Below are 22,005 nucleotides of genomic sequence, written 5' to 3'. Positions count from 1 at the left end.
ATCTATAAACCTTGGGCTGAGGAACCAAAGTCACCTTTGACCCTTACCCTCTACCCCAGCACTCCCAAGCCAGGAGCTCCAAGAACCAAATTCCTCTAGCTAAAACCTGCATTTGCTTAGAGTTTCCTGTGTGACTCTGCAGTGCCTTGCAATAGTCAAAGAGCTGGTGATGAAGGAAAGAGTCGTCTTTCTACTTAAGGACTATTAGTCCTCAACTAAGTGTGTTTCGTGACTAGAGATGACCCCAAAGTGGCTGCACTCACTAGGAAAAGACAAAGAAACATACTCCCCTCCCCCCTGGCTCCTCTGTTCTTGGTACAGAACATGAAGAGGGAAGCTTCAGCACCTATGTTAGTGACTTACGGGGACAATGTCAAGAAGAGCATTTCTGCTATGGCCCTTACCAAAATCACCACCCCCTACACACACACACACACACACACACACACACACACACGTGGCGATGCTTGCAATTCTAACCTCTGCCTTTCCAAAGTTAGAAATAAGATTTACAATGCAAACAAGAGAAGGCTAAGCTTTCTGAAAAGCACTGTTCCGTATAAGGTCTCCAGACAGCAGCGGCAGCAGAGGTGATAAGGCAAAGATGCTTCAGTGCCCAGCCTTCCACACATGATGGGAATCAGACAACATCCTGGCATTCTAGGCTGGAGTCAGAGGGGAACCAGTCACAGAAGTCTCATGAAGTAGCCTCATCTGGTCCTCCCATCGCCATGGCAACCCACATCTTGGAAAGGCAAGGAACAAAATGTGTGAATCCTGTGATAGCTCCTCAACCTTCAGGCCTTTTGGCATTGTCTTATGCAGCACGTTCGAAGCACACTTCCTGCACGCACTGTGGATTTCAGAGGATGCCCACGAAGAGATGATAACTCCACACAGCATCAGAGACATCCTGTTAGTGGCTAGTCGCTCAGGGCTGTTCTACCCAGGGAAGATGCCACAGTGCATACGGGAAATACGGACTGAAATGTTCATGATCCGTCTAAGTTCACTCCAGCCCAGTTTGGACTTCCTATCTCTAATGTTTTCCTTAGCATGTTTAATTCATACCACAAATACATAGATACAGTTGAAGGAAGTAGTACGCACATTTTACTTCTCGCTAAGGTAGAAATGACTGGCGAACTCTAATTCAGTCCCTCGAATAGCTTTAAATATTGAAAGGGGGAATGAGAAATAAGAGCGCTGGAAAATACTGTGGGTAGAAGTCAACCAAGCACTCAGAAAAGTTAGTAGTTAATAAGAACAGACACCCGTGGAGTAAAGCATTCAAGTAGCTTGCTTTGGGGTTCAGGGATTGAAACGGAGTTTAGAGTAACTTGAGGAAGCAGGGACAAGAGATGGTCTTTATTCTTGGATAGAACCCAAAACGCGGAGCTGCACAACTTTGATCAAATGCATTCCTTATTCTGGTGAAGTAAGGAGTTTGTCTGACACTCTAGTCTCGCAGTAAGACTAGTGTAGTCTGTATGGGTCACAGGTGCCCTTTAGCAGCCTCTAGTCCATGCTGGGTGCCCAGCCTCGATAAACCCACTGTACCCAACGTCATCAGAACTATGGTACATGTGACATATCCGTTTTTCTAAGCACAAAGAAGCAGCTGATGCTAATTCAGGTCTTCAGTCTGACCCAGAGTAGTTGTAGGATCGTCTCGTCTCATTTGTGCACAGATACGTGTGTTACTCTCCACAGCCACGGAACTCTTTCCCCTAACTCCCTGGAAAGCCGAGGAGAAGTTTGGACCTAAATATACAAAGGCTAAGATGCAGTCTGTAGATGCAGACGATCCTGGACCTCCTCGTTGACAGAAGGAGATCTGGCCTAGGAGGTGTCCGAGGCCGAGGAATGCGCTGCCCCTGTCAGAGATGGTTTCTTGTCACCTCAAAACCAGCAGCAAGAAAACAAGTTCCATTTCTCCAGGAATCAGCAGAGGATTGAGTAGGGGAGGAAAAGGGCACGGACAGCTACCATATGGAAGAGGTTTAATTCGAGGAGAAGAAAGCCAAATGCAGGGGCTATTATTTCAGTTCTATCTAGTTTTCAGCCTTAAGTATGTTTTTGCTAATTCTCTTTACTTACGAAGCTGAGAAGACTTTCAGAACGAGAGAGAAACAGGGCTTACATGTGTAATTCCTTTTTCCTTGCACTGCAATTGCACATTTTCATGCAAGATTTAACTAGCTCAAAGACACAGGTGGAAAGAACCTCTCTCACACCAGAACATACCTGCTGAGCAACATATTCAGGCAGGTAAGCCCTACACCCAAGCATGTTGTGCAACAGTGCATGCAGTCACCAGCGAACATTCTAGAAAGAGAAATGCAACCCACTAAGAAGAGCATTCTGGGCTCTTATTAATTTTTACAGAGCTAGGTGACCTATTTCACCTTTTATTTCAGAAGCATTTTCTGCAGAAAACCAACTTAGTTAAGAAGAATAAATAGACCTGATTTAAAGCATTTTTTATTTCTGTACATCTTTGACGGGTCCTGGTTGGTATTTCAATAAATATAATCTCACATGTTCCTAGGGATAGACATATTCATGGAACCATTTTATGAAAAAGTTTTCACACTCCTCTTATAAATATTTTATTCATAAACAATGTGAATGTACTATATTATAAAGTATTTTAAAAATTTGTTTAGGACGCACAAAGTATTGTTTTCTTGGTCTCAAAGAAAGACAAAGTAATAGAAGAAAAATTCTTAGGCAAACACCTTCACCTGTCTATGTCCAGAACAACTTTGTGAGTGTGTGTGTGAAGTATGTGTATGAGTGTGTGTGTGTCTGTGAGTGTTGTGTGTGTTTATGTGTGTGAAGTATGTGCACATGTGTGAGTGTGTGTGCGCGCACGTGTGTGCATGTACATCTTCTGAAAGCAGGATACATTTTAGAGAAAATTTTATTTCTCCTAAAATTTGGCTTAAAAGCAAACCTAACAAAAGGTGCTAAGATGAATCATTTTATCTTATTGATAGTGCTGGCTTTGAGTTTGGTAGTGGTACTACCTTTGAGTACACAGTGTCTCTTGCTGAAGAATTCTCCTAAAGTAGCCTTGCTCTTAGAATTTATGGCATTAAAGTTAAGTGTATACATATGTGACTCATGCATCTATTAGATCACAAACATTTATGGTTTACCATAATCAAGAATTAAGCATGGAGCGGTAAGGAGACTTGGACTTCTCATGATCTGTGGGTTTTGAAGTCTCTTTACTTTCCCCAATTCTTGCCATAAAAGTCAGTCCTCCGGGATGCCCTAAGGAAGTCCTTTACTTCACCCAAAAAGCCTAAGTAGAGTAGGTGCTGGGGTAATGGGGTGGGGGAGGGGAGCGCACCATGACCAGGTGCAGGAGGCCCCTGCTGGATCTCATTGAGCACTAGTCTGAAAAAAACCCCTAGGAAAGTTGAGTGAGCATTCACCAGCTGGTGCCCAGGAGTTAATTAAGCTCCTAAACAATTATTTTAAAAGGTGAATAAAGGACTTGCATTTAAAACCCAGGAGGCTTTCCTTAAAAAAATCCGAAGTTCTGCTCTTCCCACACAATGAGGCAACCTGCTAACAGAGAATATGTGTTCCCACCTGGAAGCGCTGAGGTTGAAGGGAGGAGCCCAAGTTCTTGGGAGGACAAGGGTGATGGTCTGTCCTCCTGGGTCCGTAGGGTGTCTTCACATCCTGCCTGTCTCACTCACCCGACTCCCCTATAACATCTGTAGGATTTTAAGATGGCTCCAACCACGAACTGGGGCAGGAAGAGATGAGATCGTTTAGGCAAATATGCAATGGCAGGAAGTATCTTGGTGCTCTTCTGCTGGCAAAACTGCCTTTGGACTCTTCACTATCTAAGAACCTGCCCTGTTTCTTTTGCGATGAGTCTGGTGTCCTTCTTCCCAGGGGATCTTGCGTGCTTCTAGATGACTGCGCTCTCCACATTGCAATACCACGCTCTCTCAGCATCCTTGACACACAAAGGGCTGTATATATTAATAGGATGGCGGCTACTCTCTGCATATTGTGATAAGCATATCTTCCAAAGATACGGAAAGAGACAGGATTAGAGGCAAAAAGAAAAAAATAAACACTTTGGGATTGAGGAATAGCTCGGCTGGCAGTGTTCTTATCTCCGGCGCTGCCTCAACTTGGGGAGGTGCTGCAATCATAACCCAGCACTAAGGAAGCAAGGGCAGGAAGATCTGAAGGTCAAGATCATCCTCAGCTACACAGCGAATTTGAGGTCAGCCTGAAATACATGAAACTCTATGCAAAAATAAAATCAAAAGAGCCAGGGTAGCAAAATTCCAGTTATGAAGAACAATGAAATAATTTTATGTTCCGGGGGGGGGGTAGGGGGGTCACCACACCATGAAGTCACCACACTGTGAGGAACCGTGTTAAGGCTCTCAGTGTTAGGAAGGTTAAGAACCCTGCTCTACAGCCTGCCAGTTTCAGGTTTCAATGCCTTTACCATGTCCAATCATGTCCAATGGCCTTGCAGAGTAGGCTTACACTACCGAGATAGTCCCAGAGTGACCATTTGCCAATAGGAGCTTCAAGACCAGTTAAGAAATAAAACTACATCCTCCTTAGACAGTGCCTTGGGGTCCAGGCTGTGGGATTTTATGTGTTCTTGTCAGGACCAACGCTAAGGATTTAATTCCCTGATACAGACTTATACCCCTTGGCCTTTCATGGACACTAAATACACCACCAGTGTGGCGGTGTTTGTGAAGTTCCTTCTAGCCATAACCACATAAATCTTACCTCCTCCCCCCACTGCTACGCATTGCTTAGCCTGTAATCCTGAGCAAATGGTTTCCGCCCCTAGAAGTGTTTTTCTAGAAGCTTCCCTGTTCTGGTTTTTGCAGAAATGTCTAGCTGTATGAAGGAAGCTGTTTGCTTATAATTAACAGACTCCTGAAAATAATCCTAGGCTTTGCCTTGTGGTCTCTGGACTAAGCCAGAGGGTGCTTACATTAACCCTTAGGCTACTGAGGGTGGCAGCTGGGCACAAGGATACCCATTTTTGCAAAAGAGATTGGATGGAAAATATTGCTTTTTTGAATCCTAGATAGCTCACCGAGTCCCTATATACTGAGTACATAGACTGTGTCTCATTTAATCCTTACAAAATTTCCCATGGTACTTTTCATGCTTTGGAGGTGAAAAGGGTAGAGTGATGTATCCTACGGGTTATTATCTGAGCAGCAATAGAGTCAGGACACACCCTCAATCACTCTGTTACCTGTCCGTTACCAATCACGTAGGCACGAAGTCCCTCTGACCACTTTCTTTATAGGCAGATCACAAAGCACACATAATTATTTCATATGAATTTCAAGGTTATAATCATCCAGGTCTCAACAAAACCCTCAAATCCACACCCACAATGAATGCCAAACCTCTTTCCAACAGCTTGGCGGCGGGGCAGATTTGTTAGCGTTTGTCTGAGCCAAAGTCTCACTACATAGCCCAGGCTGGCCTTTAACTCACTAATAATTCTACTTGTCCTTGAGTGCTGGCAAAGGCAGGCACCACCATGCCAGGTTTTTCCATAGCTCTCAAAACATTTGGGTTGTAACTTTCACACGTATGTACCTATTGTCTCCGGTTAGGTAAGACCTGATGGAGTCTCACGTTGCTCCTGGTCTCCATGAGACCTGAGAACAACACGTGCCATGCATGCTCAGTGGAGTATATACCGCATACTTACTACCAAGTAAGAACCTGCGTTGATACCAATGTATAAGCATCGGGCAGGGTGAGCACGTTTTCCTTTCCTCTTGCAGCTGGAACAGATGGCCGCAAATGCAGTGGCTTACACAGCACAAACCTATTCTCTTACAGTTCTAAAGGTCAAAAGTCTAGACCAGCCTCACGGAGCTGCCATCAAGGTCTTGCAGGCCTTCTTCCTGTCTAGGATTGGAAAGTAAGGCATTTGCTTGCCTTTGTCCCTGTCTGGAGGAGAACCATGTGCCGTGCCTTGTGACTCTCTCTCCATCCTCAGAGCCAGCCACTGTGCGGATCTCTCCATCCTCAGAGCCAGCCGCTGTGGACCACTCCATCCTCAGAGTCAGCCGCTGTGCGGACCTCTCGTCCTGTCTTGTGCTCCCATGCTCGTGTCTTGAATGATCTTGCAGTTAGATTGGCCCTTTCTGAATAATCCACATGAAGTCAGTTGAATTGCCAGAGGAAACCTGAACCCCCTTGCCACGCTGCATGACATAGTCACAGGCTGCAGGGGTCGGTTTGTGGGCATCTTGGGAAGGACACTGATTGTCCTGACTAACACTCCAACAGAGAGGAGAGGACAGGGACGTGGATAGTAAATTGGTAAAACCCACAAAACCAGAACTCAACAAGACACCTGCTACCACTGCCCACTCTCTGAGCACTTAGGGGATACCCGAGTCTAGACTGAGGGCCGTTGACACATTTTTCTGTACACAATTAAATTCTCAAATTGCTAATTTTTATATTAGTCCTCTTTTCAGATTGGAGGAAGGCATGGAAAAGAAGTTGCATGACTTGCCTGGGGTCCATGGAAGTACCAAAGTAGTGCCACCTTCCCTAGGCTTCCCCAGCCCTGGCAGTTAATCCTAGCTTCTCTCTGTTGTCTGGCGTCTCTCAGCTGTACACTTCTGTAGCCTTTTACCCACCTCTGCTCACACCCCCTCCCCCCCCTGCCGCCCCATAGCTCCCAGACCTGCTTAATTCTACAGTGAGCAGTGGGGGTATAGTGAGACATGGCCAAACCCTCCAGCAGGGCGCTCTTAGGGGTTTGTTTTTCCTCTTATTCTTGTTGTTCAAGAAGACAGACGATAATTAAAATGTCAGAGCCCTTCATGCTTCCCTGATCAAGATAACGACTTTCCCACAGGTGAGAGAGAGAAAGGAGGGAAAATGTCTGCTGTGGGAGGAGGTCAGCCACGACGCTCCAACTGAGCCAAGCTGGGAAAACTAAGGCCCCTGTGCTCAAGGGACAGCGGATTGCAGCTCCAGCTGATCCAGGACAAGGATTCGCCCACCGAGGCCATCAAGAGGCTCCGCCCTACCCCTCCCCAGAGCCCCATCTGGAGCAGCTCCTCAGGAGTCTGCTCCCAGAGGGTCTGTCCAACAGCTTGCTAATTCCATCCAATCTCTTCAATTCCGTTAATTCCCAGTTTCAGAAGCAGAGGCAGCAGCTGTCAGGACCGGCAGCTGTGTTCCTTTCTACCTCTCCCTTCGCCCTCTTCAAGCTAACGAAGTGGATCACATGCAGCTAGAAGGGAAAGAGTAAGGGCCCTGGATGAGAAACGAGGGGAGAAAAAAAAAACCCAGAAAAATAAAATGAACTCACAGGAACACAAAAGGGCCAGGCTTCCTGAAGACAATGGGAGGAATTAATTCCCATGCCCTGGCTGTAAATCGAACTATCTCCGCAACACCTATGTACTCTCTACAGGGTAGTTCTCAAATTCACTCGGTTAAAGAGTCAATATTTTAATTGTTCAAGTCTGTCGCTGACTTGTTAACAGTTCTATTGTGCATGTAGCAACACCAGGCCTGTCTGCCCTATGTCTCATCAAGAGACAGCACACATTGATGTTGGGGACAAATTGCTACTAAAGTATACACACACATGCACACACACACACACACATTATAAGGAGTTATTTGTTCGTGTGTTAGTGCTTGCATGTATGTTTACATACCACACGCATGCTTGGTACCTCAGAGACCAGAGAGGGTGTCGGAGTTCCTAAAATTGGAGTGACAGGCAATTAATTATGAGTCACCGCATAAGTACTGGGAACCACACCAGTGCTCTAAACCGCTAGCCATCTCTTTAGTCCCCACACTTTAATTTCTGTTTATCTCAATGGCTAAGTAAACCTCTTTTAGAGGCCTCTTTGGGAACTTACATTCTATGCAAAGTGAGCCTCACCCGCCTGAGAAGGGAGCAGTTTCTGATACGGAAATAGATGTGGGGTTTATGGCGGTTCAGGGGAGGAACAGTGGTGGGTCATACTGGGTCTCTAGGATGTTCAAGGTTTTATCTTTGAATGAGATGGGGGGTCCGTGTGAGACCTTAGAGAGGGGAGTGTTACAATCCCGCTATATTTGGGGAGCCTGGGATAGAGGAAGGGAGGCTATTTAACTATTGCAGCTATCCAGGCAAGCAGATTACAGGAGCTCATACAAGGGTCCAAGTACTGCAAGGCTGGCAAGAGACATTTGCCAGATGCATTTGTTATTTTTTAAAGCAATCTTTTTTTTTATTTTACACGCCAATCCCTGTTCCCTCTCCTTCCCGCTGTAGTCCCGCCCCCCGACCCTTCCCTCCACCCCATTCCCCATCCACTCCTCAGAGAGGGTGAGGCCTCCCATTGGGAGTCAACAAGTCTGTCACATCACTTGAGGCAGGACCAAGGCCCTACCCCTGTATCTAGGGAATGGGCTCCAGAGAGCCAGTTCATGCACTAGGGTTAAATACTGGTTCCGCTGCCAGTGGCCCAACAAATTGCCTAAGACACAGAATTGTCACCCACATTTAGAGGACAGAGTTGCAGGATCCCCAGCTGTCAGTCCAGAGTCAATGAGCTCCCACTAGCTCTGATCAGCTGTCTCTGTGGGTTTCCTCATCATGGTCTTGACCCCTTTGCTCATAGTATCTCCCCCCTCGCTCTATGACTGGACTCCAGGAACTCGGCCCAGTGCTTAGCTGTGGATCTCTGCAGCCAGAGGCATTTGGGTACCAGAAGGTGGACAGTGTTCAAGAGAAGTGTCAAGGATGATGGACGGGTGCCATGGTTTTGAGCCTGTGTGACACCTGCTGTCGCCGAGTGAGGGAGCACAGCCCGTGAGGGGGGCTCAGTGACAAAATATCAAGAGTTTGATCTTCAACACCTTGAGACTGAAATCTCCACTTGAAGTCCAAAGAGACATAAGAGATGCCGGGCAATGATTGGATGTCTAAGTCTGGGGCATGAGAGAGATGTCTGGGCTGGAATATAAATGGGAGTGTTGTCGATATTTAATGCTATGGGATTTAATGAAATCAGCAAGGTAGTACATTTAGAGAGATAGACACTCTCTCTAAAAGGAGAGAAAAGGAGCAACCAGGAAAGGGGTGGAGGGATGGGGGGGGCGGCGAGTCATGCAGAGCTCAGGACAGTGTGGTCCCCTCAAGGCAGGGGAAAGACGCTTGAAGAGAGAACCTGGGCAGGTTTTCACTTTTCATATTCTATATCTGCTAAACGGGAATATTAATGTTCACATGAGGTTACTATGGGGATTATAAACGAGTTAATCCGTTTAATAAGGACATACTGAATGTGGTCTCTGTGCCAGGGACTTGAATTAGAGTAACAGATAGTTCCCCAGCTCAAGCAGAAGATTACATATTTGTAAAGCACCTAGCCCTAGCGCTTGACCCCAGTGTTGCCCAACATGGAGCTTTTTGCTCGGCGTAGTAATTGCCTCTGAGAGGCCTACATGGATTTACACTCTCCTTGGCTTCTTGAGACCAATTAAAATTACTTAGTGCTCATTAGTCAGAATGGGCAAGCAAGGGAATCTACTCCTCCTCCTGTTTGCAACCTTGACTTTATTGCCTTGATGCTCCATAGATCGTGTGGGTTCCTGTCTTGATTAGGGGGCTAGAAAGGACCACTTCGGGATATAGTAAGATATTATACCTGGGATGCCCAAAGGGCCTTTAGCCCTCACTCAGGGAAGTCAGCAGCCTAGACAAACCATGCACCCAACTCGGTCCCAACGTCCAAGTTTAGAGAGAGGGGCAATGAAGCAAAAAAGTAATTTCAAAAAGCACGGGGGAGGCTTAAAGCAGAAGAGGCAGCCAGAGGCCCACAGCCCAGTGGACACGTGTGGTCTGTGGCAGGAGGTGTCCCTTCCATCTATGTCCTCAGAATACACGCATGGCTTTACGTAAGTGAGATTTACGATCGTAACTAAGCCTTTCTCCTTTGCGTGATTTTCTCTGCGTCTCCCAGAAACCAGAGGCCTGGAAGAAGGCCTCATCGTTCCTGCTCCCCGCATCCCAGCATCCCGGCACCCTGATAGTGTCCTACAGGCTGCAGCTGACACCAGGCTCCACAAGCCATGTAACCAAGGTAACCCCAAACCCCAGAGCCCAGGTGGACCTCCCCGAGGACAGCTGGAAGGCCACAGGCTCCAAGCAGTCAAGGTTGAGTGAATCCCCCAGCTGCCTTGTACCTCCCTTGCCGCTGCCCTTCCCATCTGGGCCGCTGCCGAGGGAGGCTCCCTGGAGCCCCGCTGTTTTCTTTACAACCCTGGGTGACATTGCGCAGGCGATCCAGATTCTCTTACAAACGCCTTTGTTTTGATCTGCACAGCTCTGCCGAGCTTCTTCTGGGCCTTGTCATGTTAACAAAAACAAATGTAATAATATGCACTTAAAAAGGCTCACACGTCTTGATATTTTAATAAGCTTTTGATTCTGTAGGGACCTCTGAAGCTTTTAAAAGTTTAAAGTTAATAAAGAGAGTAAAAGAAAAAAATATGAATTGTTTTTAATTATTCTTGTACAGGATTAACCAAGCCAGTTGTGTATAATTAGACAGTAGCTACCTTGCATCGTGGAGGCAGTAAATAGGCCCACAGGGGGGCTGCCAGAAGGCTGAGGTGTTTACAAGGCACCGGGGATGCTTTCGCCAAGCTTCTAATTCCCGTTGCAGTTACTATTGCTTTTATAATGGATGTGTTCATTACAACCAGAGCCTAATATGCGAATCCATCATCTTCCGACCCCCCCTCCCCCCCACTCTGCACCGAGGATCCTGAAGTGGAGGATGGCAGGGGAGAGTGTGCACTTAAACTTTGGTGGTGCAATTATTAAGAGAGCCCATCCGTGGGCAGGTTGTGGTGGTTTTGTTTTTGTTGCCCTTGCGGAGAGGAATTTTAAGAGGTCAAATAAACAATTGCCGAAGGAGTGATCATTAAGAGATTGCGAAGACGGTTGTTTTTGTTTCCTTGCATGTGTGCCTTTAAGATGCCAGCAATGCCAGTGTCAAAAGCGCGGGGACCAGAGTTCGAGGGCTCGGTTGTGAGCTAGTCCTATGACTGCAGAAAGCTGATTCTCTCTCACTCAACAGTTTTGGTGCATTCCCACATATCTTCTTGGCCTTGTCTGAGGGAGAGAGATAAAACAGGGACTCGAGAAAGATTAGACTTTTTCCCCCAGGATTCGAGACAGGACGCACTTTGGCATCCTTTGAGAAGTTTTGAAACTGTCCTTCCTGGACCCCACCCGAGACTTAATGATTTGGGGTAGCATCTCCAGGGGTACCTTGGACATATAAATTTTGTGCATGTCTTTGGGCTATTCAGGTGGATTCTGACTGGGGGAAGTGAGTCATAATTAAAGGTTAAAATGTGTCACATGCTAGGACACGGGTTTTCTCTGAGCCTTCTGCTCTTGTAAAAATGCCTGTTCTGTATTTCTATCTTAAGGCAGAGCCCCCGGGAAGCAGTCTCCGAGAAGGCTAGGAAGCTTACCCAGGCATGATCTCGGGATAAAACTAGTTGGGGATAAACTAGTCAGCCAATGCCTGCTTCCAGGAGTGGGTGTGGCAATTCTGTCTACTCTCAGCCTTCTTTCTAGGGAGTCGGCGAATGACAGTTATCAGCCACCACCTCCACTCCAACTCCTGGAAGCTGGAGAACAAATGCCCCTCTCCATGTAAGGGGCATCGTATACTACACATCACAGTGTCCTACAGAGATTCAAAATGTAGGTTGAAGAGACTCCCAAAGATAAGAAACGATTCATTTTCTTGTCCCAATCCATAAATAAATATGCTCTTGACAAGGACTTTTGAATGCTATTCATTTTTTGTTATAAGAATCATCTGGTTATCATTGTTGGTCACACAGTGAATCCCAGTGCTGGCTGGATTGCCAAAAATCCTATTCGTTCCCCCAAACCTCTCCTAAACACCATGTCCTCTCCTAAACTTAACGTGGGATGAGGAGTCACAGTCCAGGGAGAGGAGACATTACTCTTGCTAACAAACTGAGAGGTTCCACTCCCTATCAATGATGAAAAGAGTGACTGTTCCTTATTTTGTACTTGCTAAGTATCTTCCTTGATCTTCCCACTCAAGGAGGAAATGTTTTATGCATTCAGTCAAAGAGCTTAAACCCTGTATATCTCTGTCCCGCGACCAGAAATGAAGGAGTTAATCTAAGCAGCTTGCATGGTTCCTCCTGCTCTATGGTTCTACGATTCCTCAAGCCTGCTATTTTGGGTGAGGAGACGCAGACTTCCTTGCAATTAAGGACAGGCAATGCAGGGAGATGTCTAAATAAAAGGCTAGCCTGCTAGAACGGACGTATTACAAAGCTCCTGCTAATAGACCGCACTGTTGGACGGGGACATTTATTCCCTTCGTTGTCGCCTTCTGCCCTTGCGGGGACCCTGAGGAGGTCAAAGGCTTACAGTGGCTGAGGGGATACACACGAGAAGGCAGTGGTAACGGGGAGATGAAAGGACTGGAGACTGAGTAACACATTTGGGGTCCTACTCTGTTAATCTTGGACAAACATCGAACATGTCGTTCTCAAAGTATTTTTTCATGTTCCTGTCTCAGTCAAAAAAAACTTAGGACAGGAAATCTCAATTACCTTTTTTATTTTATGCTTATTCAAAGAGAATTACCTCTTATGAAGCCACTCCATCCTCAGGCATGTTCAAGAATATTTAAACACAGAGCATCCCACAAAACCTAGAACTCTCTTGACTGGGGACCGCAAGAACAAATGAGTTTGCTGGAGGATAGTAAGCTGAAATACAAACACAGGTGGGAGTCTGGGCGCTGGCAGTGAGCTTGGTTCACAAGTAAGAAATGCATCTTCAATACATTCACTAGGAAAACAACCATTTGGTCTTCAACCATGGGCCATTGGGTTGGCCAAACATGCAAACAAGTTTTGTATGAGTACATATTTGCATAACGGGGTCCTACCATTCCTCCCACTTCCCTCTGGAATCAGAGATGAACCTTGCAAGGACAATCTGCTGGAACTGGACATCGGTGATTGATGAAAGCTGAAAGGAGATTTAAGAAATGGAACACCCACTAGGATCTAGGGATGAGAAACCATCTATAATGATGAAGAAATCTAAGAAAAGATTTAATTATTGCTTCAGAGAAGGACTGGCTCGGAGGATGTTAAAAAATTGTCTGACTTCGTTGTGTTGAAAGTAGCATACACACCACACACACAGAGAGACACACACACCACACACAAAGATACACACCAGGTCACACACCACACACCACACCACACACACACACACCAGGTCACACACCACACCACACACACACACACATACACACACTTATTCACATGGCATAACTGGAAGGAGGCATTGAAAGAGAAAAACTTGAGACAGGGATTAGGTATGAGCCAGAACATCCCTATTCCCAGAGGAAGGTGAGCACATTCAAGGCATTTAAAAATTGAGGTTGAATTAAATGCTAGGAAATATTTCCCATTGTCGGCAACAGTTCTACGCTGGCCTGCTGGGACGGTGTACATCTTCTTACAAGACATTTTCATTTCTAATTTCTTTAACTCACTGGAAAAATCCATCTTGATTTCTCCACAAATCTCTGTGGTGTTTACTAAGTGAAATAACTTAGTGCCCTCGACAGCCTTCACTAACTTAGTATCCACCGGTTTCTCCAAATCAATAATAAGCACATTAAATACTATTGGTCCCCAAACAGACCCCAAATGCACCATGCTATTAACCTCTCTCTACAGCAGGAGACCATCAGACACTGTTTCTTGCTGCTTAGCTGATTCCATAAAAATTTGCAGCTGTTGACTGCTCCTGCCCAGTTTGGGAAGACAACCTCCAGGCCTGTTCTTCCCGCATCAAGTCTACTTGGCCACCGGCATGCAGGGCCTGGGGTGATGCCAACCTATGTGATGTGGGAGGGCCAAGAGACTGAGCAAGGGTGGGGAAGATGACAGGGAAACCTGGTTGTTCTTGCTGCAAATCCATTTGCAGTGCCATTTTTCAATTCATTGAGAAATGTCAATGTTCTTTCCAGTCTGGCGGAGGCAGATTTGACCAGGTGTCTCTACACAGAGTGGGTTCTCGCAGTTTGGCTGCGTGTGTGTCATCAAGCTAAATAAGGAGCCAGTTTAGTCCGCCACCCCCCTTTGCTTCTGCCGGCCAGACACACTTCCCCATATGACAGCCTTATAAATAGCTGCGAAGCAGCTGGTCCTCCTCTCACCTCCTGACTCCGTCAGCTTCCCCCACCAAAAGCCCCTGACAGTCATACAGCTGGGATCTCCCCCTTTTCCTCTTTCTCCCCCCGCTACCCTCCACCTCTGGCATGCAACCACTCCCCTTGGCAATGCCCAATGTAACCATTTCAGGATTGGCTTCCATGAGAGGAAGGGTCAGGCAGGCTGGAGGCTGGATTTGACCACCAAAGCAAAGCCGTCACCCAATTAAATAAGGGGAAAGAAGGTTGGGAGATATTGCAGTCAGACACCAGACAGCCTGTAGTACAGGGGCCAGATGGCTGACCCAACAAAATCTGAGAATCATTCCGGAGTGAGTCAAATATTATAAATATCCATGGAGCTCTCCTCTCTCTCTCTCTCTCTCTCTCTCTCTCTCTCTCTCTCTCTCTCTCTCTCTCTCTCTCTCCTCCCTCTCTCTCCAAATACATGTAATATAAGTGCATTATTATTAACTTTTACAAAGTACCAAGTACATGTTCAAAGCTAAAGTAAGGATGGGGTTTTGGATTAGAACACCCTACAAAGACTTGAAGATTTGGAAGCCAATATATAATAAGGAGCGCACAAAATAGAAGTGCTGCTTTCTTCTGAAATTACTGTTGACGTCTATGGAAAGAAAAGGCTCTTGCTCTCAGTGCATCAGAAGTGCAGGAGTATTGAGACTCAACAGATTTTTATAAGAATTCATAGAGCGCTCACCTATGCTGGGCATAGGGTGTACAGTGCTGTCCCTGGACTCATTCAGCCCATTCTGGTGAGCGCTCACCTATGCTGGGCATAGGGTGTACAGGGCTGTCCCTGGACTCATTAAGCCCATTCTGGTGAGCGAGCCAGGTAAGTATATGTCATGGAAGATGCAATGACCAGTTCGCTTTTGGGAAAGAGTCTTGTGGAAGTAAAAAGAGAGGTCAAAGGACCACCGAGGTGATGTGGATAGAAGGCCCCTCAGGAAGATGTGTGAGATCCAGCAGGACAGAAAAGAGTGAGTGGATCCATTGAGTCATGGAGTACAAGCTAGAACTGGTGCGAGCGGACTGGCCTGGGGAATGCTGCTGTAGACACAGAATTATAAACACAAGAAGGCAAGGCCTTTGGATAAAGAGTGTAGTAAAAGAGGCTAGTACTGAAATCACCTATCTTGGTCATCAAGGGACAAACCCACCCATCTTCTGGCTTACCTTATGTAGGCTAATCTTCATGTTAAAACCTACCATAGTCACAATCTGCTATCAAAAAAGCATTCTTGAACTATGGTACCCCAAGAAGAATGTTCTCCAATGTAGGGGCATGTTTTGTGATTATACATAGCTGTGTTCCCCTCTAAAGGACCTTACACTATAGACTATATACACACACACATACATACCTCCTGTCATGTCCACATGGCACAGAAATCCCTCAAGGGTTAATTCATCATCTGATGGTTCCAGGGTAGCACTAAGGGCAGAGGGTGGAAGGACGCAGATTGTTGGCAACTGGCATCCTTTGGACAGGGTTTGGTGCTTGATTTCTGATGACAGAGAACAGCAGCCTTTGTCCTGAACATAGACTTAGCAGGGCTTAGCAGGAAACCAGGTAAATGTATGGACAGGCAGAAACTATCCTAGCTTCTTCTAACGTCAGCAGCTTGTCAGCCTCTGAGCAACCTTTGCAGGCCATTTGCTTTACGTCCTCCTAGAAGCAAGTTAATCCCCTTGCTTCCCACCACCTCATCACCCTGGAATCAGTGTCTGTTTCCCCTTCCTGGAGGACCATCATTCCTGGATGATCCTCTATTTTTAGCACGCTGCCTGAAATACCCCGCAACACCTAAGAAGCTAACGCTTTCTCGAAGGTTCATTGAGAAGTCTATTACCCAACTTTATCTTCAATGCTTACTAATTAGATAAATCACATCATTTTTATGCCTTCTTGTGGTGAGTACACGGAGAAACAAAGATTGAATAGCTGGCCAGATGCTATTTAATGGCAGAGATTGGATCCTAACCCAGAAGCCTGGTACTAAAGCCTGAGCTCTCTCACCTTGCTTGGGCAGACAATGTCTCATGGTCAGACCAAGTGGTAGAATGGGGGGGCGGGGAGTGGATCAGAAGAAGGGAGGCAGAGAAAGTGATAAATGTGGGTTTGGGGGAGATCCTTTTCCCTATTTATGCCCAAGGGATATAGATTTCTGGATCCAGCACAAGATCGCCTCCACTTCAGCTGTCTGGGGAGTATTTAGAACATGAACAAGGCTGGCTATCCTGAGAAGATGCGACCCACCCGCTTGGGGCTGGCCTCTCCAGCTGTTCCCTGATTAGTTCAAGCTGGTAATTACTTCCTCCTCTAGCATCCCCAGCAGCAGGTCCCTTCAGCATCCTCACGGCTTCTTACTGCCACCCTGACCCCAGGTTCTAGTCTTGGGAGAGGTTCCGAAATAGAAGAGTGGCTAGCTGACCGAGAGTTTAAGCTCACCTAGTTCCTGGAACTAGGCAAGATTAGTGCCTGCTTGCTTAAATCGGAAGCGCAGAGCAAGTTAGACGACTTCCTGTGAGCTGTCGCTTCTCTCAAAGCAACAGTCTCTGATGACAGATGAAAGACCAGGGTCAGAGGGCAGAAGGCACTTGTTTGACGTCACCTGGAGAATGAATGAATGAATGAATGAATGAATGGTGGATCTGGGATCAGAATCCTAGATCTTTCTGGCCGTGGAGTCAAAGATAGGCAACCAAAGTTTCCTGAAGCAATAGCCCACTCAGTAGGATATAATATGTATAACTTTTTCCACCTTCGGATTTTGAAGATGATACTTCTTTTGACAGTCTGACCCATTACCTCGGAGGTTAACGGAAGGATTTCTTTCTTAACCATGTAATTATATTGTGACCTTAGTCTCCATAGAAACAAATCTAGAAACCCCATGTTGTTCTGTATTCCTAATTCTGGAGGGCCTGATCCTCACCTCTCTAAAAAGTAATGCAAAAACCAAATGGAAAGTAACACTGAAGAGTTTCACTTTGAGAGTGTGTATGTGTGTGTGTGTATGTGTGTGTGTATGTGTATGTTGTGTGTGTATGTGTGTATGTGTGTGTATATGTGTGTATGTGTGTATATGTGTATGTGTGTGTGTATGTGTGTGTGTCTCTGTGTGTGTTTGTGTGTGTGTCTGTGGGGGTGGGTCTGTGGGAGGTCTGTGTGTGTATGTTTTGTGTCAGTGTATTTGTGTGTGTCTGTGTGTGTGTGTGCTTATAACGGAACAACAGCTTTTGTCTAAAAAATTAAATGTGACAAGAAATTAATCCACATTGTGATCTAATTATTTTTAGAATTATGAGAAAAATGTAAGATGTCTCAACTATTTAAGTTTGAAAAGTGTCTATGGAAATTAACTTTCCTTATCTTCTATAAGGGTTTTCGTTTTCTTGCCTTCCTTGGGAGGTGTTTCCAACAGTCCCTAATTGCTTTCAGGAAAGGTCACTAGCATCTAAAGTGGGGTTCTTTATCTAACACCCAACTTTAAAGAACATGTGACACGCAATATAAAGGCTTATTAAAGATCTAACTACTTAACCTCCTTTCCCACTCCTTGGTTTTGTGAGATAGGGTTTCATGTTGCCCAATCTAGCTTTGGATTCACTAAGTATCTGTGCCTGGCCTTGAACTCACTCCTGATTCTCCTTCCTAGACTTCACGAGCGGCAAGATTATTGACATGTGCTATTCTTCCTGGTTTAACTGTTTCTAAATATTATTATTACTCTAGAAAATCAGACTACAGTAAGACCAAAAGTAATGGAGGATTTGGTGGATAGAGTGGAATTCGCTAACTGAAGGAAAGAGTTTTCATACTGGACTAAACAAATTTGCAATTGTGATACATTCATAATAAATGTTCTAGAGGTGCTAACATCCACAATATTTGTCCCAAAATACATTGCCTACTTAAGTCTTGAATTAGAGCTGATCTTCTAGGAGGACAGATCTTCTGGATCCAGAAGGGGCAATGAAACTTAAACTAATTTAGGGAGAGTTCTGCTCAGGTCTCCTACTCCCAGGGGAGAGGAATTTATTCCACTACTTATGAGAAAGAAGATCACAGTTGAAGTACAAACTGTGCACGTGAAATTACACAGCAGAGAAGGAGCAAAGGGAAAGGAAAGAAACAGAAAGGAGGGTATGACCTTAGCAAGAGAGGCTGCCATTGAGAACCCTTGAAAACCAGTGAGGGAGACCCCACGGAGAAGGAGCTCCATAAAAAGAGATGGGAAAGCCAGAGATGGCTATCGCTCATTTACCCAAAGTTTAGGTAGACTCCTTTGCGTGTTTTATTTACCTGAATTATTTTTAATTAAAACATAATGGTATCAATTCCTCTGTCTAACCCTTCCCATGTCTCCTCTCTTCTTACCTTCCCATGTCAATCTTAGCACATGACTAAACTCTCCTCTCCTGAAAGGTATGTATCAATCTCAAGGAAACACTTGTTACACTTCTTGTTGTAGTTCCTACAGTAAATTTTAAAAATGATGACCGTATCCAAATGTCCTGAAGGTCTATGAAGTGCCATTCTCTATGATGGGAGATGCAGGACGCAGACTCCACTTAGAACAGGGAGGATTTCATCAGCAGAACCACTTAGGCAGAGAAAGACAAATTAATTAGCTTGTCAAATTCTTCCTCTCACAAAGCATGAACGCAATGGATATCAAAACACCATATCCCAGTGGTGCCAAGTTGTCCATTTATTGCCGCTTTTCTTCCTCCAGTGGGGGATTCCAAAAGCACCCCCACATTAGCACGGCAGTCATGACATGAAGCGCAGTTGCTCATGGTACTGCCTGAAACGTATGTATTCACATGTGTGGGTGCACTACCTGCATGCTTGGTGCTACCCTTCACAGGCAGCTTCCAGGATTTCAGCACCAGATGTGCAACGGTTTATATGATAAAATAAGTGGTGAATGCTTCACCAAAAAATGTATCTAGGTTTCGTGTCCATATTTTTTCTTTACATTTTTGATATTTAAAATTTTTAACTTGTATTTCACCATCATCTTGAATATTTTTAAAGTAAATATAATACTTTTAAAAGTTTTGGTGCATGTGTGATATACGTGTTGCATTTTGTGCGTGTGTGCATGTGGGTGCACGTACATGCTTGTGCACACGCATATAGAGCTGGAAGTTGATGATGAGTCTGGCCCTCAATCACTCCCCAACTTATTTGTTGAGATAGGGTCTCTCAGCGAACCTTGGAGTCACTGATTCAACTAGGTTGGCTGTAGAACGAGCTCCCGTGATCTTCCTGTCTCCAGCTTTTGCATGGGTATTAGGGATGCGAACTCAGGTCCTCGGGTTTGCACCGCAAACACCGATGCCTGAGTAATCTTCCCTGCTCAAGTATTGCTACTGTGATGACAGTGCCATAAAATCTACCATCTTAATAATTCGTAAGTGTGTATAACTGGACACTGTAGTAGCTCTAGCTAAATGTACCTAGTTGTGCAACAGGTCTCTAGAAACTTTTCACTGCACAAAATGGAAAGATTATATCCTTTGACATCAGTGTCCTCTTTCCCCATCCCTTAAATTTTACTTTCTACAAAAAAAAAACAAGTGATTTTTTTTGAAGATACCAATTTAATCTATTTTTTTAATTTTGAGCTTTCATTTCCATTCTCATGAAAATAAATTCAAAAATTGGCAACATCTAAGTATATCTTTACCTTACTATTTTAACCCTTGAGATAGCAAGCTCAGCAAAATATCCATTGTACGAACATCTAGTTATATTAAACTAGTGGTTTCGTTAGAGGGAAAGCATCATGGTTTCATGATAGTTTATGAATTATGCATGCCTTTATTTTATTACTCATCCCTGGCTCTTTCAGCAGAATACCCAGACATATGCAATAACAATTAATTCAGTCATTTTTGTCGTTTTGCCAACTTAAAGTCATAGAAAGGCCAACATTTTACTCACATTTTTCAATTTTTGTCTCTATGAAATATGATTGTCAAGGAAGGAAAACAGAACATATTTTGTTTGACAGTTTATTAGCTTTAAGCACTTAGGCATATGGTATGTGGGCCTCTATTTGTACTCTTGTCCTGGTCCCCAAAATATAAGCACGCCTGGTTGAACTGAATGTGTAATTATCTCTCTTCATTGTGCTAGCAGAAATCTTGCAGAGTCAGTTATTTGCTTTATCATAGTATCTCTGGTGGTGGGTCCAATCATGGTACATAATTGACCTCTAAAGAAATACATTGAATAAAACAAGTCCGTCCCCTTCATTGACGACAACTAAGCAAGCTATGGTATGTGAGCCATAGTTCTGGCATCAATGGGGCAAAGATGGATAAGGCACAGGCTCCCATAGGGCAATTGCCATGTGATTCGGAATGTCTCTAAAACTCATATGGGTGTGTACTAATGGTAAGTGTTTCTGAATCCCAGATGTGATTTTCAATATGGAGATTGCAGTGGGATCTACTTTGCAGGGCTGTGGAGATCAGAAAAGTCGATATATGAAATGCTTAAAACTGTCATGGACTTTGATCTGCTTAACGGTGGATGCCGGGGGAAATCCGTCGTAGGAGCAGTTTAGTGGCCCTAGCAGAAGTGGCCACAGTACTGGCGGTAGTCTTGGTAGTATTGATGATGATAGATGTGGAATTTCTGTGCCAGTGTCTATGGGCTCAGAGGGTTGTGAACGGCATCATAAAGAAGAATATATGGCTGTTAGAGTCAAGGGCACTTCAAAAGAATACACTTTTGAAGAGACAAGTCAAGGAGTCTACTCTGGATAAGAAAACAATTGGAGAGACGTGACATGCGGGATCCCGCAGGTCAGGAGAGAGCGCGGTGCGAAATGGGCAGGGGTTTCCTTCACAATGGAGGGGACTCCTAGAGAAGGAAAGTGGGGTGGTTACAATCAAGGCGTAGCAGCAGGAAGCAAAGAGGAGTCTGACCCCTCCTGCCAGCCATAGGCCATGCTGGACTACAGAGAATAAACAGTCGGACTTGAAAGGGCTGCTGGGGATTTCAAGTCATTGGGGAAGACCCAGGTGTCAATTAAAGGGAAGAACTAAGAGAGCGCTCTGGGGAGATGAGTGAAAGCCTTGAGTTACTGGAATCCGGCACCTGCACCTCTGGGAAGCAAGGTGGAAGCTTTGATGGTCCGGAGTTGAGTGAAGATCAGGAAGATGGGTCAGGAGCAAGAGAAAAACAGCCTCACTGGGACACGGGACGGTTAAGGAAGATGTGAGGTGCGGAGTTTCTTTGGCTTATGCCGCTGCACGTTAGTTCAGTTACGATGAAGACAGAGGAGCGCACTGAAAACTCATTTTCACTAGCTTCCTCGGCACAGATAATATATTATTGTCTTGTTGCCAAATTGCACAAAGCATTGATAAGAAATGTCCCTTCCTTCATTTAAAATATCGCTACACTACCCCTGGCCTTGCATGTCAATGAAAATAAAATTTATAAATGGTCAGAGATTAGAAAAGTACAATGGGCTTTGCGAGTCTAAGATATGATTATGACCGGCTGGAGCTCAGTGCAGATTTCAAACACCGCCGTGCAAATCCACAGAGATTCGCTCGCACCAGCTTCGACTGCTTGCTGGCATCATAAGAAACAGCAGCATCTCAGAAGACTGATTCTAAGACAGCATCACCCACCAGCATTTCAAGTCAAGCCCGATGA

The sequence above is a fragment of the Chionomys nivalis genome, chromosome 2 (assembly GCF_950005125.1).
Source record: "Chionomys nivalis chromosome 2, mChiNiv1.1, whole genome shotgun sequence".
NCBI lineage: Eukaryota > Metazoa > Chordata > Mammalia > Rodentia > Cricetidae > Chionomys > Chionomys nivalis.
The sequence above is the reverse complement of the archived record's forward strand: the minus strand, read 5'-3'. Positions refer to the sequence as shown.